The sequence below is a fragment of the Pantherophis guttatus genome, chromosome 2, assembly GCF_059756535.1.
Source record: "Pantherophis guttatus breed Tessera chromosome 2, ASM5975653v1, whole genome shotgun sequence".
Taxonomy (NCBI): Eukaryota; Metazoa; Chordata; class Lepidosauria; order Squamata; family Colubridae; genus Pantherophis; species Pantherophis guttatus.
Window position 1 is genome coordinate 178,949,588 of NC_142064.1, and position 17,130 is coordinate 178,966,717.

At 33.6% G+C, this 17,130-nt stretch overlaps 1 protein-coding gene across 4 annotated transcripts in view; it reads left to right on the forward strand.

Annotated features, from left to right (window-relative positions):
- Positions 1 to 17,130, forward strand: part of TENM2 (teneurin transmembrane protein 2) — a 959,433-nt gene that overhangs the window by 29,714 nt on the left and 912,589 nt on the right. The window lies entirely within an intron of this gene.

The window sequence follows — 17,130 nt, forward strand, 5'->3', positions numbered from 1 at the left end:
AATGATGACAAAAGGACAAAGCATGTCATGACATCATAATACAAGTTTGGACACTTGTTATACAGTATCATTACTTTCCCTACCCCCACTAATCAGGCCTGGTCCTTTTTCCAAGCTGAGACAAGTTCAGTGAAGTTCAGCTTCCTCCTAAGAAACTGGGTGCATATCACATAATCTTTAAAAAAAAGTGCATTTTAAATATCCAGATTTAATATTTATTCAAAACCTTTTCTATTTGTTTCTCATTAATTCATCTTTCTGCAGTTTTCTGCTTTCACAGCCCAACTCATTTTCCCTCTTTTAATCACATATTGGGTTCTTTTAGTATTCTGAAATACGTTTTTGGTAAAAATCCAAGTGGATGTTCCATGCTATGCAGCCTACTAGAGTATGTCTATCATCAACCTCACAATATCACATTCTGCAGCAAAGGAGAGACATAATCCAGTCTCCATGAGGAATTATTTTTTAAGAAAAATATCTTTTTATATGCACAGTTTATCTGACTCCAGGTTAATAAAAGCTCTACACAGTTTTTGTTACACATACAGTAAGTTAGATGCATTTTGATCACTCCCTGCTGGCAAAGATATGAATTGTTTTCTTTCTGTTCCACCTGGCCAAAGGACCTTTGAGTTTCTCTGCTGACAAGAGTTTATGATCCCAGTGTTACACAGATGGGACAAGGCGTTCAAGCTTAATATTAATTTTTAGCTTTCCTTTCTCTGTTAATTTCCAATCTGATAACCTGCCTTATTTCTTCATTTTTCCAATTTTGCCTCTTCTGCAAATCTTATGAGTTGCACTTTCATTAAAGTTGTTTAACAACTATTTCTGCATTTCTTATTCTTTTTGGTAATTGTTCAGTATTCTGATAATCTCTTCAGGAGATATTTCTTTAATTTTTTTCATTAAACCTAAATTGGTGCAAACCTCTGGCCTGATGAGAGAGTAGTGGATCTTTGGTTTCCATAGATCCTTGAATATTTACATGAAATATATATATTTTTTTAATAGTAATGTTAACTTTTGCTTGCCAGCATGAAGAGCTTTGTGCTCTACACCTATATTTTTTTTTCCAGTTCAATCTTGAGAAAGTAATTTTCCTGATCACTTTACTTCCTGAGGTGGCATCTTGACAATAGAATAGAATAGAATAGAATAGAATAGAATAGAATAGAATAGAATAGAATAGAATAGAATAGAATAGAATAGAATAGAATAGAATAGAATTCTTTATTGACCAAATGTGATTGGACACACAAGGAATTTGTCTTTGGTGCATATGCTCTCAGTGTACATAAAAAGACAAGATACCGTTGTCAAGGATCATAGGGCACAACATCCAGTGACAGTCATACGGTACAATAAGCAAACAAATCATACTAGGAAACAATCAATATCAATATAATTTAATTTAGTGAATTAAATGGTTACTTATATTTTTTTTATATACTTCAGCCTCAGAATTGAAACATTTTCCCCCATTCTTCTGCAGTTCTGAGTATTGGTATTCTTTGTCACACACACTAGATTACTTTGTTCCATTCAACAGTTCTTTGTTATGAGAATCTGGATGAGCAAATGATTCTCTAGTTATCTCACAATGTTTTATACTTTCAGTTATCCAATTATCCGATAACTGTTGAAGCTCTCCCATCTGATAACTATGGGAAGTCACTCCTTTAGTTAGTTTTCATTTTTTGCAGCTATCTGCTGAGATTCTAATTTGGAAGGACTCTTTTATTCTCTGTTTTTATCAGCACTACCTGCTCTATGAGATAAACTTGCTAACCACACATATGTATAGTACACAGAAACAATGAAGGAGATCAAGTTGCTTGCATGTAATTGTGATTCTTTGAGTGGATTTGTCAACCTTTTCACCTCCTTCCTTCCCTTTAGGTGGCTTTATTTTCCAGAACTATGTCAGTCCTTTGAAACTGAGAAGAAAAAAAAAAAAATAAGAGCATCATCTGCGAGCATTGTAGTAGCGGAGCTTTCCTGCCAAAAATCTCAGCTTTGGAATATTCATGACAAAGCTTCAGCATAAGGACAAAATTTACATGTGGGGAAAGAAAAATTGCAAAAAAAACAGAGTTATAGATAAGGAACACTTTCTGTACTTTCAGGTATGGAAACAATACATATTTCAGCACCTCACTACATACCAGGAACCTATCTGGAGATGTTTGTTAGGAATCTCTATATAGTAACCATATTTTTTTCCTACATAGTCAATAATTTCATTCAGTGGATAAATAAGAATTGCAGGAGACTAAATAAAACATATTAAAAAATAAAAATAGGTATAGGGAACATAATGAATACAGATATAGAACTATAAACTATAAATTAACAATATCAGTTAGGGCTATGCAAATGATGCCTTCAAAAGCATAGTAGTGACAAAATTAGTAGCTATGTTCTCTGAAAAACCTGATGTAGCCGATTCTCTACTTCTTTCAACACTTTGACTAGTGCCCATTTTAAGGTTTTAAACAAACCCTAGCATCAGCATATAAAACATATAATATTTTGGGGTTTTTTTTAAAAAAAAAACTGCTACAATTTACTTCCAAAGTACTTCTTGACTTGTATTAATAATTAAGTTTTTTGTAAAACTATATGTAGTTTTATAAACCGTCGTCATTAATCTGTGTTGTCATAATTCATTAGTTTTGATTTAACAATGAAGAATATGAGGTCTTTTTCATAAATAGACTGTATGAGTGAGTATAATAAATTAATGGATTCATTTGAGACATACAGTAATTTAGAGAAGCTAGGCATGACAATTCACTTAGAAAACTTTTGAGAGGATAGATATGCTTCTGATTTTTTTAGGGCTTTCCAGAAGCAAGCTAAAAATTTGTGAAGACCTGGTGTCCCAAGAGTGAGAATTGGTTTCAATTGGTTTCTGTTAACATCTATTGATATCATTTTAATGCATTTAGTTCTGTTTTGGGTCAAAACTATTGTTCTATTTCGACTGTCTTGAGTGTTTACAAGACTGAAAAAAAGTATAAAATATAAATAAATGCTTAGATAGATATAGATAAAGATGATATAGATGATATAGATATAGATGATATAGATATAGATGGAGAAAAACAGATTCAGATTTTATCCCAGTAAGAGGAAGATGCTGAGATTTAGAAGCCTTCAGATTCCAAAGTAAATCCAAAGTTTATCCAAAGTAGATAAAAGCCTTAGGCATAAATTCTCCCTCTCTCCCTCCCTGTCCTCTCCTCTCTCTCTCTTTCTCTTTCTCTCTCTCTCTTTCTCTCTCACTCACACACATACACACATGCACACACACACACTTCTGTATATACAGATACATACATGCATTCACACAAATTCACTTTATCTAGCAGAAACAAAAAAGTAGGAAAAGGGAAACAAAATGAAGATAGGTGGAAGGAAGGAACAGCTGCATTGATAGGAAAGAAAAAGCAAAAGGAACGGAGTGAAGGGAAAGGAAGGTGCAGCTAGGCAGAAAATAAAAGAGGCTTTAAAAACTCAATATACTTTTTTGTTGACTCAGAAAGCACAAAGCTATGCAATACCTATTTTGTAGGTTTCAATAAATATGTCTCATTATTAGATTAGTATCCTGAAGTCTTTCATCTTGCTCAGTCACTTGTGCAAGAGCAAGTTTGGTGATTATTTTTTATTTTATTTTATTTTATTTGTCAAGAATGTATTAGGTAATATATATATAAGTAGAAGCATGAATTGAATATATAAAAGAGATACAAATAGAGGAAACATGAGGCACAATGGTGCTCTTATGCACGCCCCTTACAGACCTCTTAGGAATGGGGTGAGGTCAGCAGTAGACAGTCTTAGGCTAAAATTTTGGGGGTTTGGGGATGAAACCACAGAGTCAGGTAGTGCATTTCAGGCATTGACTACTCTGTTGCTGAAGTCATATTTTCTGCAGTCAACTTTGGAGCAGTTCACTTTAAGTTTGTATCTGTTGTGTGCTCGTGTATTGTAGTTGAAGCTGATGTAGTCACTGACAGGTAGTTATTTTAATATTTTAATGTTAGCACTGTTCCCACTGTCTTTTTTTATATAGAGAATGAGATGGAAGAGGAATAACAGAGTAAAAGAGCAAGAAAGGACCTTGGCAGTCTTCTAGTCCAACCTCCTGCTCAAACAGGAGACCCTATACTATTTCAGACAAATAGTTGTCCAATCTCTTCTTTAACAAAATCTCCAGTGATAGGAAGATCAGCCTCTCCCTTTGCTTTTGCCTCACTAAATTGGGAATAGGTAGTTTCTATCCTTCTCCTTTTGCAGTTTGAATTGCTTACTTCCATTATTTGCAAATACTTTATGCACCTCCATCTTCTACTTATCCTCTTTCAACAAATCTACTTAATAAATGGAAGGAAATCTTCCCAGTCAGAATACATTATTTTGAGTAAAAAAATAATAATCTAATACTCCTTTTGATAACTACCATATTGGTACTATTTCCAAACTGTAGTCTACCCATCTCTACTTGGAGAAAAACAAGAAGAAATACTTGGAAAGATTCAATCAAGATAAGCAGAAACAGAGTTCCCTATGTCAGGGGTGGGCAACTGTGGTCCTTTTACAACCTGTGGACTTCAACTCCCAGAATTCCTGAGACAGCTAAGCTGTCTCAGGAATTCTGGGAGTTGAAGTCCACAGGTTATAACGGCCACAGTTGCCCACCCCTGCCCTATGTGATCAAGCACATCCTGGGACCTAGACATTGCTTCAGTGTTTGAAACTAACATAATTGTGGATAACCTATAGACATCTACTAAATTTCTTTTCTCTAAATACGGATTCAAGTAGTACATTTTTCACCAAGGCAACATTAAGCAATTAAGAATATGCATTTAACTGTACTGAATTATGTATCATATGAAATATTATTATGTATGTTGCTGTAAAAAACAGTAAACAACAGATGCTGTGGGAGATAGGCTTAAGTTTGACACAAGTCAAGGCCAATAAAGATTGCATTTTACTCAGCTTATGTTACATTTGTGTTATTTTTATTTAAATGCATGCTGGTTAACAAAACATTGAAAATCAAAATAGAAAAACAACAAACAAGAAAAAACAATAAATATATTTTCAGTATTTTAGGGTGTTTCTTATAGCAAATCCATTAATTCCAGAATTTGATTTCCAGGAACATTTATTTCAGGTTTTAGTTCTGGAATATTCAATATCTCATAGTTAGGAGAAATGAACAAAATAAAGTATGCAACTCATGCTTCTGGCATTTTTAAAAAAATGTGTGTGTTGTATGTGTGTTTAGCTTTGTACTTATGCACTTTTCTTTTTTGGAGTCATAATAATTTCAACAGGTATTATAGAACTTTAACACATTCTTCTATTGAAGAATGTACAAGTTCATATCATTAAAAAATCTGAGGCATTATAGCTCTTCAGAAAATTATACACATATTTCTCTTCACTGTGTATATTAATTAAAAAAATCTCATTTTCTTGCAGATTGCATCAATCTCACATAAAAACATAGGTATTTCTTAGTATGCTCTTCATTTTCTTCTTAAATTGTTCCATTTGAAATGAATTCAAAGCTGTTTAAAGGAAATAATCCTTTTCCAAGTAAATGCTCAATAAATTAGGTAACTTTTATAGAGAATTCAGTATTTTGTTAATTTTTCCGGAATTAGAATCTAATACATTGTTTTTGTTGCAAAGATGGTCAGTCATATAGAAGCTAATTTATAAATTTTCAAGTGAGCCTTTATTTATATTAGTTAGCAAACCAGCACATCTAAATTACTAAAATTTTAATAATTTTAGTAAATAGTTTAGTAAGTCGTAAAATTACTACTTTTTTTCTAGATAGTTTAAGACCTATCTGCACACAGTTCAATATATTGGTAAATTTAATAAAAAAAGTTTTGAGTAATTACAGTACCTCCTTTAAAATAAGCACAGACCTTATTATAGACCATTTATTTTTTCGATAGTCAATAATATTTGTTGACAATTTACTGAAAACAAATAATGAAAAATGTGGTCTAGCACCTACCTGGTTGTAATACATGCTATATTAACTATTGAATATTCCAAGGATTTACTGCTGCCTTCCTTGTGATTAATAAGCCTCAATTTAGCATCACAATAAATCCACAGTTATCGATTTATAGTTTTTCCACACTTATGGAAAGGATAGATTTTTTTTCAGAGCATGTGTGTGGGGGTGGGGGGATGAATGATAGAAACTGCTTAATTATACAGCAATTGCTGTTACTGCTTCCCAAGGTAACTGGTTACTATAGCACTTTTAACATTCTTCATTCCTGCCAAGTTATAGGAAAGGGATCACACTTTCTGCTAGGACCCGGTCTAGCATAATCATGTCATTATTGAGGAAAACAAATCTGCACAAAAGCCTATGAGGCTCATATCTGTAATCAAGTAACTAAATTATGTGTTAATAAATAACACATAAAATGACTGAGCATTTTTATAGCATTTTTCTACTTCGTTTTTTCCATGACTGTGGTTTTTGTTTACTTCATGTTTCTGTCATTCCCTCATCTTTCCACTTCCCATTTTATAAAACTGATGACAAATGATTTTATTTTTTATTTTGTTTCTATTTTGCATTTATATTATTTTAAAATTCAGAGTGTCTGGCTGGCTATCTTCTAATGGGCAAATGAGCAAGATATCCAGGGAGAAGCTTAATTCTACAACTATTTTGAAGCCTACTTTTTTGTTTGTTCATTTGAGGAGAAAGTAGTGAGTCTGAAATCTGTAGTTTTCTTCCCAGTCTGTCTAATGCTACTTCCAGGGGGATGTTTACAAGTACAAAACCTCTTAAATCAGATTTAACACTGAACTGCCACTAGAGAAATCCAAGTGCCGCTATAAAATGGATATCTCTATAAAGTATACCTCCACACTGACTTACAATATTTTAAATTTATTTGGCTTATAATCACAATTGAGCCCAAAATTTTCATTGCTAAGCAAGATAGTTCTTAAGTGAGTTTTGCCCCCATTTTATGCCACAGTTGTTAAGTGAATCACTGCAGTTGTTAGTAACCTAGTTGTTAAGTGAATCTGGCTTCCCCATTGACTTTGCTTGTCAAAAAGTTACAAAAGAGGACCACATGATCCTGGAAAACTGCACCCATCATAAATTATGAACTAGCTGCCAATTGTGCAAATTTTGATCATGGGGACGCTGCAACAGTCCTAAGTGTGAAAAATCATCCTAAATTTCTTTTTTCAGTACCACTGTAACTTTGAATGGTCACTAAATGAATGGATGTAAATCAAGGACTATCTGAATAACATGGCAGACCCATTTCCTTGATTGAGTGCTGAGATTATTGTGCTTTTCATATGATTTTTAATGTTACATCAATCATGTTTATTTCTCTGTTCCAATTTATTCCATATGTACAGTATATATAGCTGGTGTTGCTTTGTAATAGATAGCCAAGCATTCATGGCTCTTTTCTTCCTTTACACTTCCTTTAGTCTGACTTATATATATTCCTTGTTTTATCGGACTTGTAAGATTCCGATAAAAATACTGTGCATGCCTATTGTAAGTAAAGTGAATTCTATCATCAGTCCAAGATGATCTGGATAAAATCAAATGGAAAGAACTGAATATAACCACAGAAACAGTTAATAAAAATTAAGTGAAAAGGATTAAGAATTAGACATTTCCTGGAAATGACCAATTTCATGGCTTTTGGATCTGACTACCCAACATTCAAATATATCTAAACAACTTAATTAAGTATCATAAAGGTGGGATATCAGTGACTGGTTAATAACTGAAAAATGTAACAAAAACTTTGGAAAATTTTGAAATAAAAGTTAAATGGTACGAATATTATCAAAGCAACTGACAGGCAATCCTTATTTTTTGATATATATAAACAGTTGATTGGACCCAGATGGAATTGTTAACTTGAATCAGAAACCAAGAAAACTGATGACTACTCCAAGCTTTACATATAAAAAGTAATATTGATTGGCTGTATCTGGCAAGAGGAGGCAGAGGTGAAACAAACTATGGAAGAAGAAAAACATGGCTTGAATAAATAAATCAAGAAAAACATACAATCCTTGTTGAAGGAAGTCAATCAAGGACAACTTTTGAAAATAAAAAAAGGTGAAGACTGAATACAGGAAAGAAACAATTGAAAACCAATTTGTAAATTAAAAGCCACTGTACAGTCAATACTTGAAAGATATAGAACAAAAAGCCAGTAGACGGCATAGAACTGATTAAGATCAGTACTGTTAAAAAAGAAACTGAAGGCTATATTTTAATGCACTAATTGCATGAAAGCTAAATATTCAGCATGTAGCAAACAACAGCAAATGTAGCTTTGTAGGGAAAAGGATGAAACAGTTGATGATTTCATCAGTGGCTACAGTAAAATTTAACAAACTGACTATGAGCAGCTTCACGACTGAGTTGCCAAACTTATTCATTGGATTATTCATTTTCATCTGGAAACTTTGCCAGAAGTTTGGATTTAAATGTAAGAAAAACTTCTGGAAACATCAAGTTGAAAATGTGCAAGTTAAGATTTTATGGGATTTTAAAATTTAAACAAACGGGCACCTTCTTCATAACTTACATGATATAACAGTCTTTGAAAAGAAGAAAGTTCATTGATGTTGCTATAGCAATTGATGCTAGAATTGAGGAAAAGGAATTGAAAAAATAATATGAAACACTGGGACTTGCAGATCAAGTTTGAATGCTTATGGAAAAAGAAATTCGTTGGTATACCAATTGTGATTGGGGCCCTCAGAGCAAAACCTAAAGAATTCTGTCAATATTTGGAAATATTGAATTTATCATGCCTGAACATCCTCGTTTTACAAAAAACTACCTTGAACTCCCTTCATACTTAGGTGCTACTTCTTAGATATTTGGTTAGGAGTTGAATTAGTTTTCACCAGTCTTAGGCTGTGACTCTAACTGCAGTTTATTCAGAATAATAATATAAATTTATATATAATAAGTCTGCTATTATAATCATATATCACATTATTTTTTTATCAACATTACCACTTTACTTACATATTTTTAATTTAGAGTTTCTTATTTTGAGCCTCTATTTCAAGACAGTTTATTTTTTACTTTGTGAATAATATCTTGCTTCTTAAAAATAATATAGTTATCAGTTTATAATTCAAAGTTATTTTTCAAATATATTTATGATCCTTTTAACCTCAGATTTCTAGTTGTACTAATACATTTGTTAAATAGGAATAAACAAAAGAAACAATAGGGCTACCTGTATTTAAGAGGAAGCTTAGCTTTTACATACATACATACACCGAGTGTGTGTGTGTGTGTGTGTGTGTGTGTGTGTGTGTGTGTGTGTGTGTGTGTGTATCTTCTCTAGTCTTCATTTCTCCAAGTGACATATAAAAGTGTCATATAGAACTTTTCCAATAACCTTTCTAGCATCAAAAGGCTTCACTCAAAAGCTCTGTAGTACTTTGATGTGTACATTGCCCTCCATTAACAATACTTTCCCCTTTATTTTCATGTTGGGAAATGTTTGTCTATTGTGTATAGAGACAATGTTCCTCAAAAGACCTGATCATGCAGAATTGTGTGTTTTGAAATATGCATGTATATATGTGAATAAAATGCTGTTTAATGCTGAATCTATTTCCTTGTGCAAAAAAAAAAAAAAAAGGTTCTCTAATGTCTTGAATTGGCCTTTTTAGTCACACTAGATGCTGTTTTAGGACCTCTTTCCAGAGCACAATACCATAGTCTCTTGAGACTGAAGGATGCCAATTAATCTCTAATGTATGCATTCTATTACATATCTACAATATGGGATTCTCTATTTTCCTCATATGCCTGCTTTATGTAATTTATTTAAAAAAAATATGTAAATTACCTGTTTGATATAGTGGTCAACGTGTTGACCTAGAAGACTGTGAGCTCTAGACCCACCTTAGGCATGAAAACTTCGGATAACTGGACCAATCACACTCTTTCAGCTCGTCATCTCAAGGATTTTTTTTGTTTGTTTGTTTGGGTAGGGAAAACAGGAGGTACTGTTGGTTTGCTTGCCACCTTGAGTATGTGAAAAAGAAATAAAAAAACTAAAAAATACATTTAATTTGTTTCAGACTAAGCATTCAGTTATACACATGGTTTCTAGCAATATTGTATTCTAAATCTGCACTACAATGTTCAGAGCTGTTCAGTCCATTAAAACAAGTTGGGACTAACTTAAATTGAGAATACCCTAATCAGTAATATACAGGTAGTCCTCGATTTAGGACTGAAATGGAGCCTGTCTATCATGGATGTAAGTTACAAGAGTTGTAAATTTGTGACTGGCCCAATTTTATGACTTTTTTTTTTTTGCAGCAGTCATTAAGTACACACCATGGTTATTAAATGAACACATGGGTCCCTCTGGACTCTTTTTGCGTAAAACTAGAAGTAGATGCCAATTTTCAGCAAAGCCATTGTAAATTCTGATCATGATCATGGGATGCAGCAAATGGCCATAAATGCTGGCTAGTTTTCAAGCATCTGACATACAGTTACATAACTGTGGTGGCTGCTGCTATTAGAACTTTGAATCTGGGTTAAAGTCCCCCTCCCCCAAGGAGGTCCCTCATAACTTCAAATAGTTACTAAATGATAGGTCAAAAGACAAGTACCAACTGTATAGGCACATATCTAATAAGAACTGTAGGTAGGCAAAACAAACTCAAGAAAAGAATAGTATAAAGTATAGTATCCAGCTAAGTGAATTACAATAATGTGGAAGCCTTCCTAAGGTAGTTCAAGAAATAAGACTTTTGCCAGACCAAGGGGAACATATAACAAAGAAAGCCATAATTATTCTCTGAAATAAGAACCTCTAAAAATTTATATGTTAGAACTTCTGAAAGACTAGGTTAGGGACAGATTATCTATGTGGTTGCTATGAATCTACAACAATTTGGTGGCCATAATCACACAGGTTTACAATACAATATGGCAGCAAGTTATAACAATTTGAGACCCCAAGAACATCTACTTATATCTGTATTGCTGATAAGCAACAGAATTGTTAAAGGAAAATACAAGAATATGTAGGATTCAGAGTTGTACACGTAGGCCACATTTTTTTCTACCTCCACATTGTAGAAGAACACAGGAAACAAAATACATTATCTGAAATTTGTTTCACGCAATTTGCTTGAAATCCAGAGGCATACATGCACATTAAAGATTGCATAAGATGCTTAACATTTTTCAAAATACTTAATATTAAATCTTAAATCTAAAAATTTCAGATTTCAAGGCAAAAATATTCTAAATCCCCCAGTTAAAAACAACAATTTAGCATCAATCCTTGTGCCTGATTGTTTACTGATCAAAAGCTTTACTGCCTTACAATCAGATACAAGGATTGATGCTAAGATTGTTGTTTTTAACTGGGGGGTTTAGCATATTATTTTATTTAAATTTCTTTATTATGATCCAGGCTACTATTGAATATAGGAATGGTTATGGAAATCAACTCTTCTTTGGTTTAGATTAGCTAGAATAGGTAGATGATGGTAACATACTAATTTCAGCTAACTTCAAAGTCTACATAAGTTTTTTTCCCCCTAATGAGTTGATACAAATGTAAAGTAAGGAGAAAGATATCACATCTATACTAGAAGATCTATGATAGTTGCCAAATGGCTTCTGGTTGCAATTCAAGGAGCTGGTTATCATTTTTATGTCCTTTGTGGCTTAGGAGCTGGGTAACTTTGGAACTGCCTGATCCCAATGATATCTGCTACTTTGATAAGACTGCACTTCTTTCTCTCAGGAATGCTTCCCACAGAGACTGCAGAACAGTCCTCTCAATTGCTGTGTCCTTTCTTTGAGTAGCATTCCCTCTTGAGATTCATTTGGCATTATCCTATTGGAATTTAGAAAAGTCATTGAAATCAGCTGTAGACCTTGGAGGATGATACAAATATTTGATGTTTCCTGCAGTATGAATGTCTCTTTAATAAATTTATGTTTTCTGCAGATGTGGTTGCTATTGTTATTGTTGTTATTTTCTATTGTAATCATTGTCTTTGCTACTATTTAAATAGTGATCAAGGATAATAGGTATTAGGCTACTCAGAATCAGCAAATATTAGAGTTACATATAAGTTTAGCAAATTAAATAGTCAAGCTTTAATGAAAATATGTTTGTTAAATTGTGCTTGGCTACCCTTTTTAATCAAGCACACAAAAATGCATGCACACATCAGATATAACAAATAAGCAGAAGCAGCTTTCCTCTCCCATCCTAGTACAGGAAAGAATCAAACAATCATGTATCATCATGGCTTTTACATTGTTCAACTTATACATCAATACTAATTCAGGGTCTCAAGAAAAATAGCATTACCTGCCAACTTTGATGAATAGGTTGAGAAAAATCTTATTATATCTGAATGATGCAGTAATTCTATCAATTTCATCCTATAGGGATGAAAAGTGTTTATGTTTCTTGGTCTTCTACTTTAAGCAAGAATTACCAGATGGAAAATGAATTGCCATAAGACTTAGCAGTGAAACACTAAAAAAACATAATTTTTCGGGCATACAAATTAATCAGATTCACAAAGGCCTTAATGAAATAACAGGAATTCTTAATTTCATTATAATTGGAGGAAGGCAAACTGTAATACCTAAACCCTAAAATGGTTTGAGTCCAAAACTATGCATGGTACTTAAGGGGGAATCTAATTCCATGACGTGACTAGATTATATGCAAATAAGATGGAACAACATGTGAAAAGGGATGTAAAGAAACCCCTGATAATTATAGATAAAAAGGATAATACTTAGACAAATGCCAGAACAGGGAACAGCCAGCAGCAAGGCCTTAAAGTAAAGAAGAAGAGCTTGAATTGGGCTCTGATTGTAAATAAGGAGTCAGCATAAAGCCTTATGGTGGGAAGAATATGAAGAAAATGAGGGAGGTCTGAAAGAAGGCTCACCTTTTAGGTCTAAGCCAATATTAGAGGTCAAAGAATAAAGGAAGACTATTGCAGTAGTCCAGATGAAACCATCAGGACCTGAATTAATAAATTTACGATGTCAGTGAAAAGGAACTACCAAATTTGATTGATATCTTGTAAGTGAAAATGTCATTTTCTCAGAGTTGCCACTGTAAGTGGCCAAAGAGAAAATGTACAATCCAGTAGAACGTTTCTGAAACTAGAGGAACAGATTCTTTAAAGAGAAAGAGACACAATCATAAAGAAAAGAATGGTATTACCTCAGACTTCAGCAAGGCATTCAACAAAGTAGACCACACCTACTTCTTGGTAAACTAGAAAAATATGGAATAGATCGTATCACCACCAGATAGATTTGTAATTGGCTGATAAACCATACTTCATGAGTAGTCCTTAATGGTACTGCATCTACTTGGAGGGAAGTAAGCAGTGGGATACCACAAGTTTCTGTCTTAGGCCCAGTCTTCTTCAATATCTTCATAAATAATTTAGATGAGGGAATAGAAGAGGAATTCATCAAATTTGCAGATGACACTAAGCTGGCTTGAATAACCAATACCCCAAAAGACAAGTTCAGGATACAAAAATATCTTGACAGACTTGAACAACTTATCCAATAACATGAAATTTAATATACAGAAAAGCAAGATTTTATATCTAGGCAGGAAAAACCAAATGTACAAGTACAGATTAGATGAAACCTGGCTCAAAAACAGTAACTGTGAGAAGGACCTTGGAGTGCTCGTGGACAATCACTTAAACATGAGCCAGCAGTATGAGAAAGCAGTGAATACAATCCTTGGTTGTATAAATAAAGGCATAGAATCAAAATCATGTGAGATATTAGTACCGCATTATAAATTTGTTCGCTCCTGATTGCCACAAACAGGCCATAGCGAACGGGCCGTGGTGGCAGGGAATAGGCTGCAGCAAATGGGCTGTGGCAAACCACTGGCAACAGTGAATGGGCCACGGCGAACAGGCCAAGGCGAATGAGCTGCAGCAGCGGCAAATGGGCAGTGGAGGCAGAGGCAGATTTTTTTTTCTTGTTTTCCTCGTCTAAAGCTAATGTGTGTCTTATAGTCCAAAGCATCTTATAGTCCAAAAAATACGATAATAAAGATGTTGAGACTGGAAAAATTGCAAAGAAGAGCAACTAAAATCATTAAGGCCTGGAAACAAAACTATATATTATGGTTGCAGGGATTGGGTATGGCCATTCTAGAAAAAAGAAGGACTATGGGTGACATGATACCAATATTCCAGTATTTGAGGAGCTCAACAAAGAAGAGAGGGGTCGATTTATTTTCCAAAGCACCAGAAGGCAAGACAAGAAACAATGGATGGAAATTACTCAAGAAGAGAAGCAATTGGAACTAAGGAGAAACTTCCTAACAGTGAGAACAATTAACCAGTGGAACAGCTTGCCTTCAGAAGTTGTAGGTGCTTTATCACTGAAGGTTTTTAAGAAAAGACTGGACAACTGTCTGAAATAAGGTCTCCTGCTTGAGCATGGGGTTAGACTAGAAGACCCGCATGATCCCTTACAGCTCTGTTTTGATTGATTGACCTCTATGGTTCTAAACAAGTTGAGATAGGCAGTCATGTGCTTTTGCACTATATGTATATAAAGAGATCCAGAGTAATGTCATACTTTCAATCAAGGCCAAGAGTAAAGATGATAGTGAGAAAATATTTTACTAAAATAAATCACTAGATATTTCACTGTTGCAATTACCCATTTTTATAGAGAGCCGTCTTTAGGTTAGTTAAGTGAGGTAGGATCTGATTAGGAATTTAAGGGTTAGGGTTACAAAATTACAAAAATTACAAAATTTCAGGTTGGGGGTGGACTGAAAAACCATTACAAAGAAGGCAATAGCTTTTATACTGATACCAAGAAAAATACAAGGATGTGTCTTTAGAATTTGTCCAGGATTTGTCTTGGATGGTATAAGAACTCCTGCCAAGGGGTCAGACTAGAAGACTCTTATGATTCTATGAATTACAACTGACAACTTGAATTTCACATTTTCATTTCCTTCTTCCTTTCTCTTCTCTTTCCCATCTCACAACTTCCCTCCTATCTTTTCTTTCTCTTTTAATTCAGTCTTCACTCCTAATTCCCAACTCTTGACAAGTGCAATTTTCTTGGCAATATTTTCAAAAGTGGTTTGCCATTGCCTTCTTCCTAAAGCTGGGTGAATGACTGACCCAAAGACATGCAACTGGCTTTCATACCTAAGGCAGAACTAGAACTCAAGTTCATTTGTTCCTAATACAGTGTGCCTTCCAGTCTCTGTTGTCAATTACCTGGATTAGTCTTTGCAATTTTCTTGGCAATGTTTTCAAAAATGGTTTGCCTAATTCTGCTTCCAAGGATTGAGAAAGAGTGACTGCTCCAAACTCACCCAGCTGACTATGTACCTAAGGTAGGATTAGGACACATGGCCTCCTAATATTTAGCCTGGTGCTTTTAAGCACTACATCAAATTGTATTTCATTTCCTTTAAAACCAAATTAAACTAAATAAGAATAGTCCATGTCTTTTCAACATGATCCAATTCTGCACTTTTCGTGCAAGCTTTGGATTTAATGGCACTATCTGGAATTTAGTTCTTACTTTAGCATGAAAACAATACTCATAAATATTATTTAGATAAAATATAGTTATCATATCTATCAAGGGAATGACAGGAAAAGAAATAGATGACTAAAAGTTTTATTTAGTGATATGCATACTTCTTTTTCTAACTTATGTAGGGTAAGCTTCCATCCTTGTTTCCCCAGCTATAATTGTAAAGTGAAATTTATTACTGAATGTATCTAACTGGCAGCTTGAAGTCCAGTGCTAGGAATGTGCTCAAGTACCTATCTGTGTTCTGAAGCAAGACAATTTGAATAAAGCATTCTGTTCCCATGAAAATTGCTTTTTCTCCTGTTCTTTTTATACAATCTAACTGTGCACAATATGAGGCCAGAATGTCCTATTACCTAGGTTATAGCCCCCCCCCACACCTGTGCTTTATAAACAAGTGATGATATAAAGTATAATATAAATATAAGCTACATTCTGTTATGGTGATCTGAGCAAGGAAATGATGATGTTAATACAGGAGTTTTTATGACTTCATCCCTTTTCCAATAAGTTCAGTGGAAGATTTTTATTTTTTTTCCCACAACATTCCCACTGAGTAGTTCAATGGAAATAATGTTCTTTCTGCCATTCCTATAGCCCAAAGCTGACATATCTCAAATCTAAGATTGTGAGTATGTTTGTTTTAATATGGGGAAAAAAATGAGAAGAGATGTAGTATATTTGGCTCAATATTATAAACTAAATTAAGTTTTTATGTTACCTCTTTCTACTGAAATAGATAATTACAAATAAAACCATACTAAATTCTTTACATCTGATATCTTTCTTCTACTTGGTTCTACAATGAACTAAGAATACAATAATTAATTTTAAACATTTGAGGTTTTTTCCACAAAAAAATCTCATGATTTATGACTTCATTTAAAACCTATTAAAGATTTTCTCACATTGATTAAATGGTTCTCCTTTAAAGGTTAATCAATGTCATTTTAAAAACATATATTTAATCCTACAAGGTGCAATAATTCCCCACAATTAATTTGTCTCTTAAAATAAAAACATATATGCAAGTAAATATTTATGGAGCTAATGTTTTACAATATTATAAAAAAAATGGACATGTGAATTTAACTTTGTCAGGAACAAGTCCAAATATTTTTAAAACCCTTTACCTCTGAGATTAGCATTTGTGGATACAGGATGTATCACATGTTCCCCTCAGAGCCCTGCCAAACTTTTTGTCCTTGAATCAGTACTAATAGCATCAGGATTTTTATGGGAGAGGGAAATTGGGTGATTGTATAAGAGAATCTTTCATTCAAAACAATTGGAGCATCTCAAACCTCACATGATGGAATACCAGAAATGATAAGAGTGTTCATGACCACATTTGTGAAGAGGTATAACAAGAGAATTGATATAGTGGCTCGTTTTTCTTTTTTCCTCAACTATAACTTTAACAATATGGGAAAAAGAAATGAAAA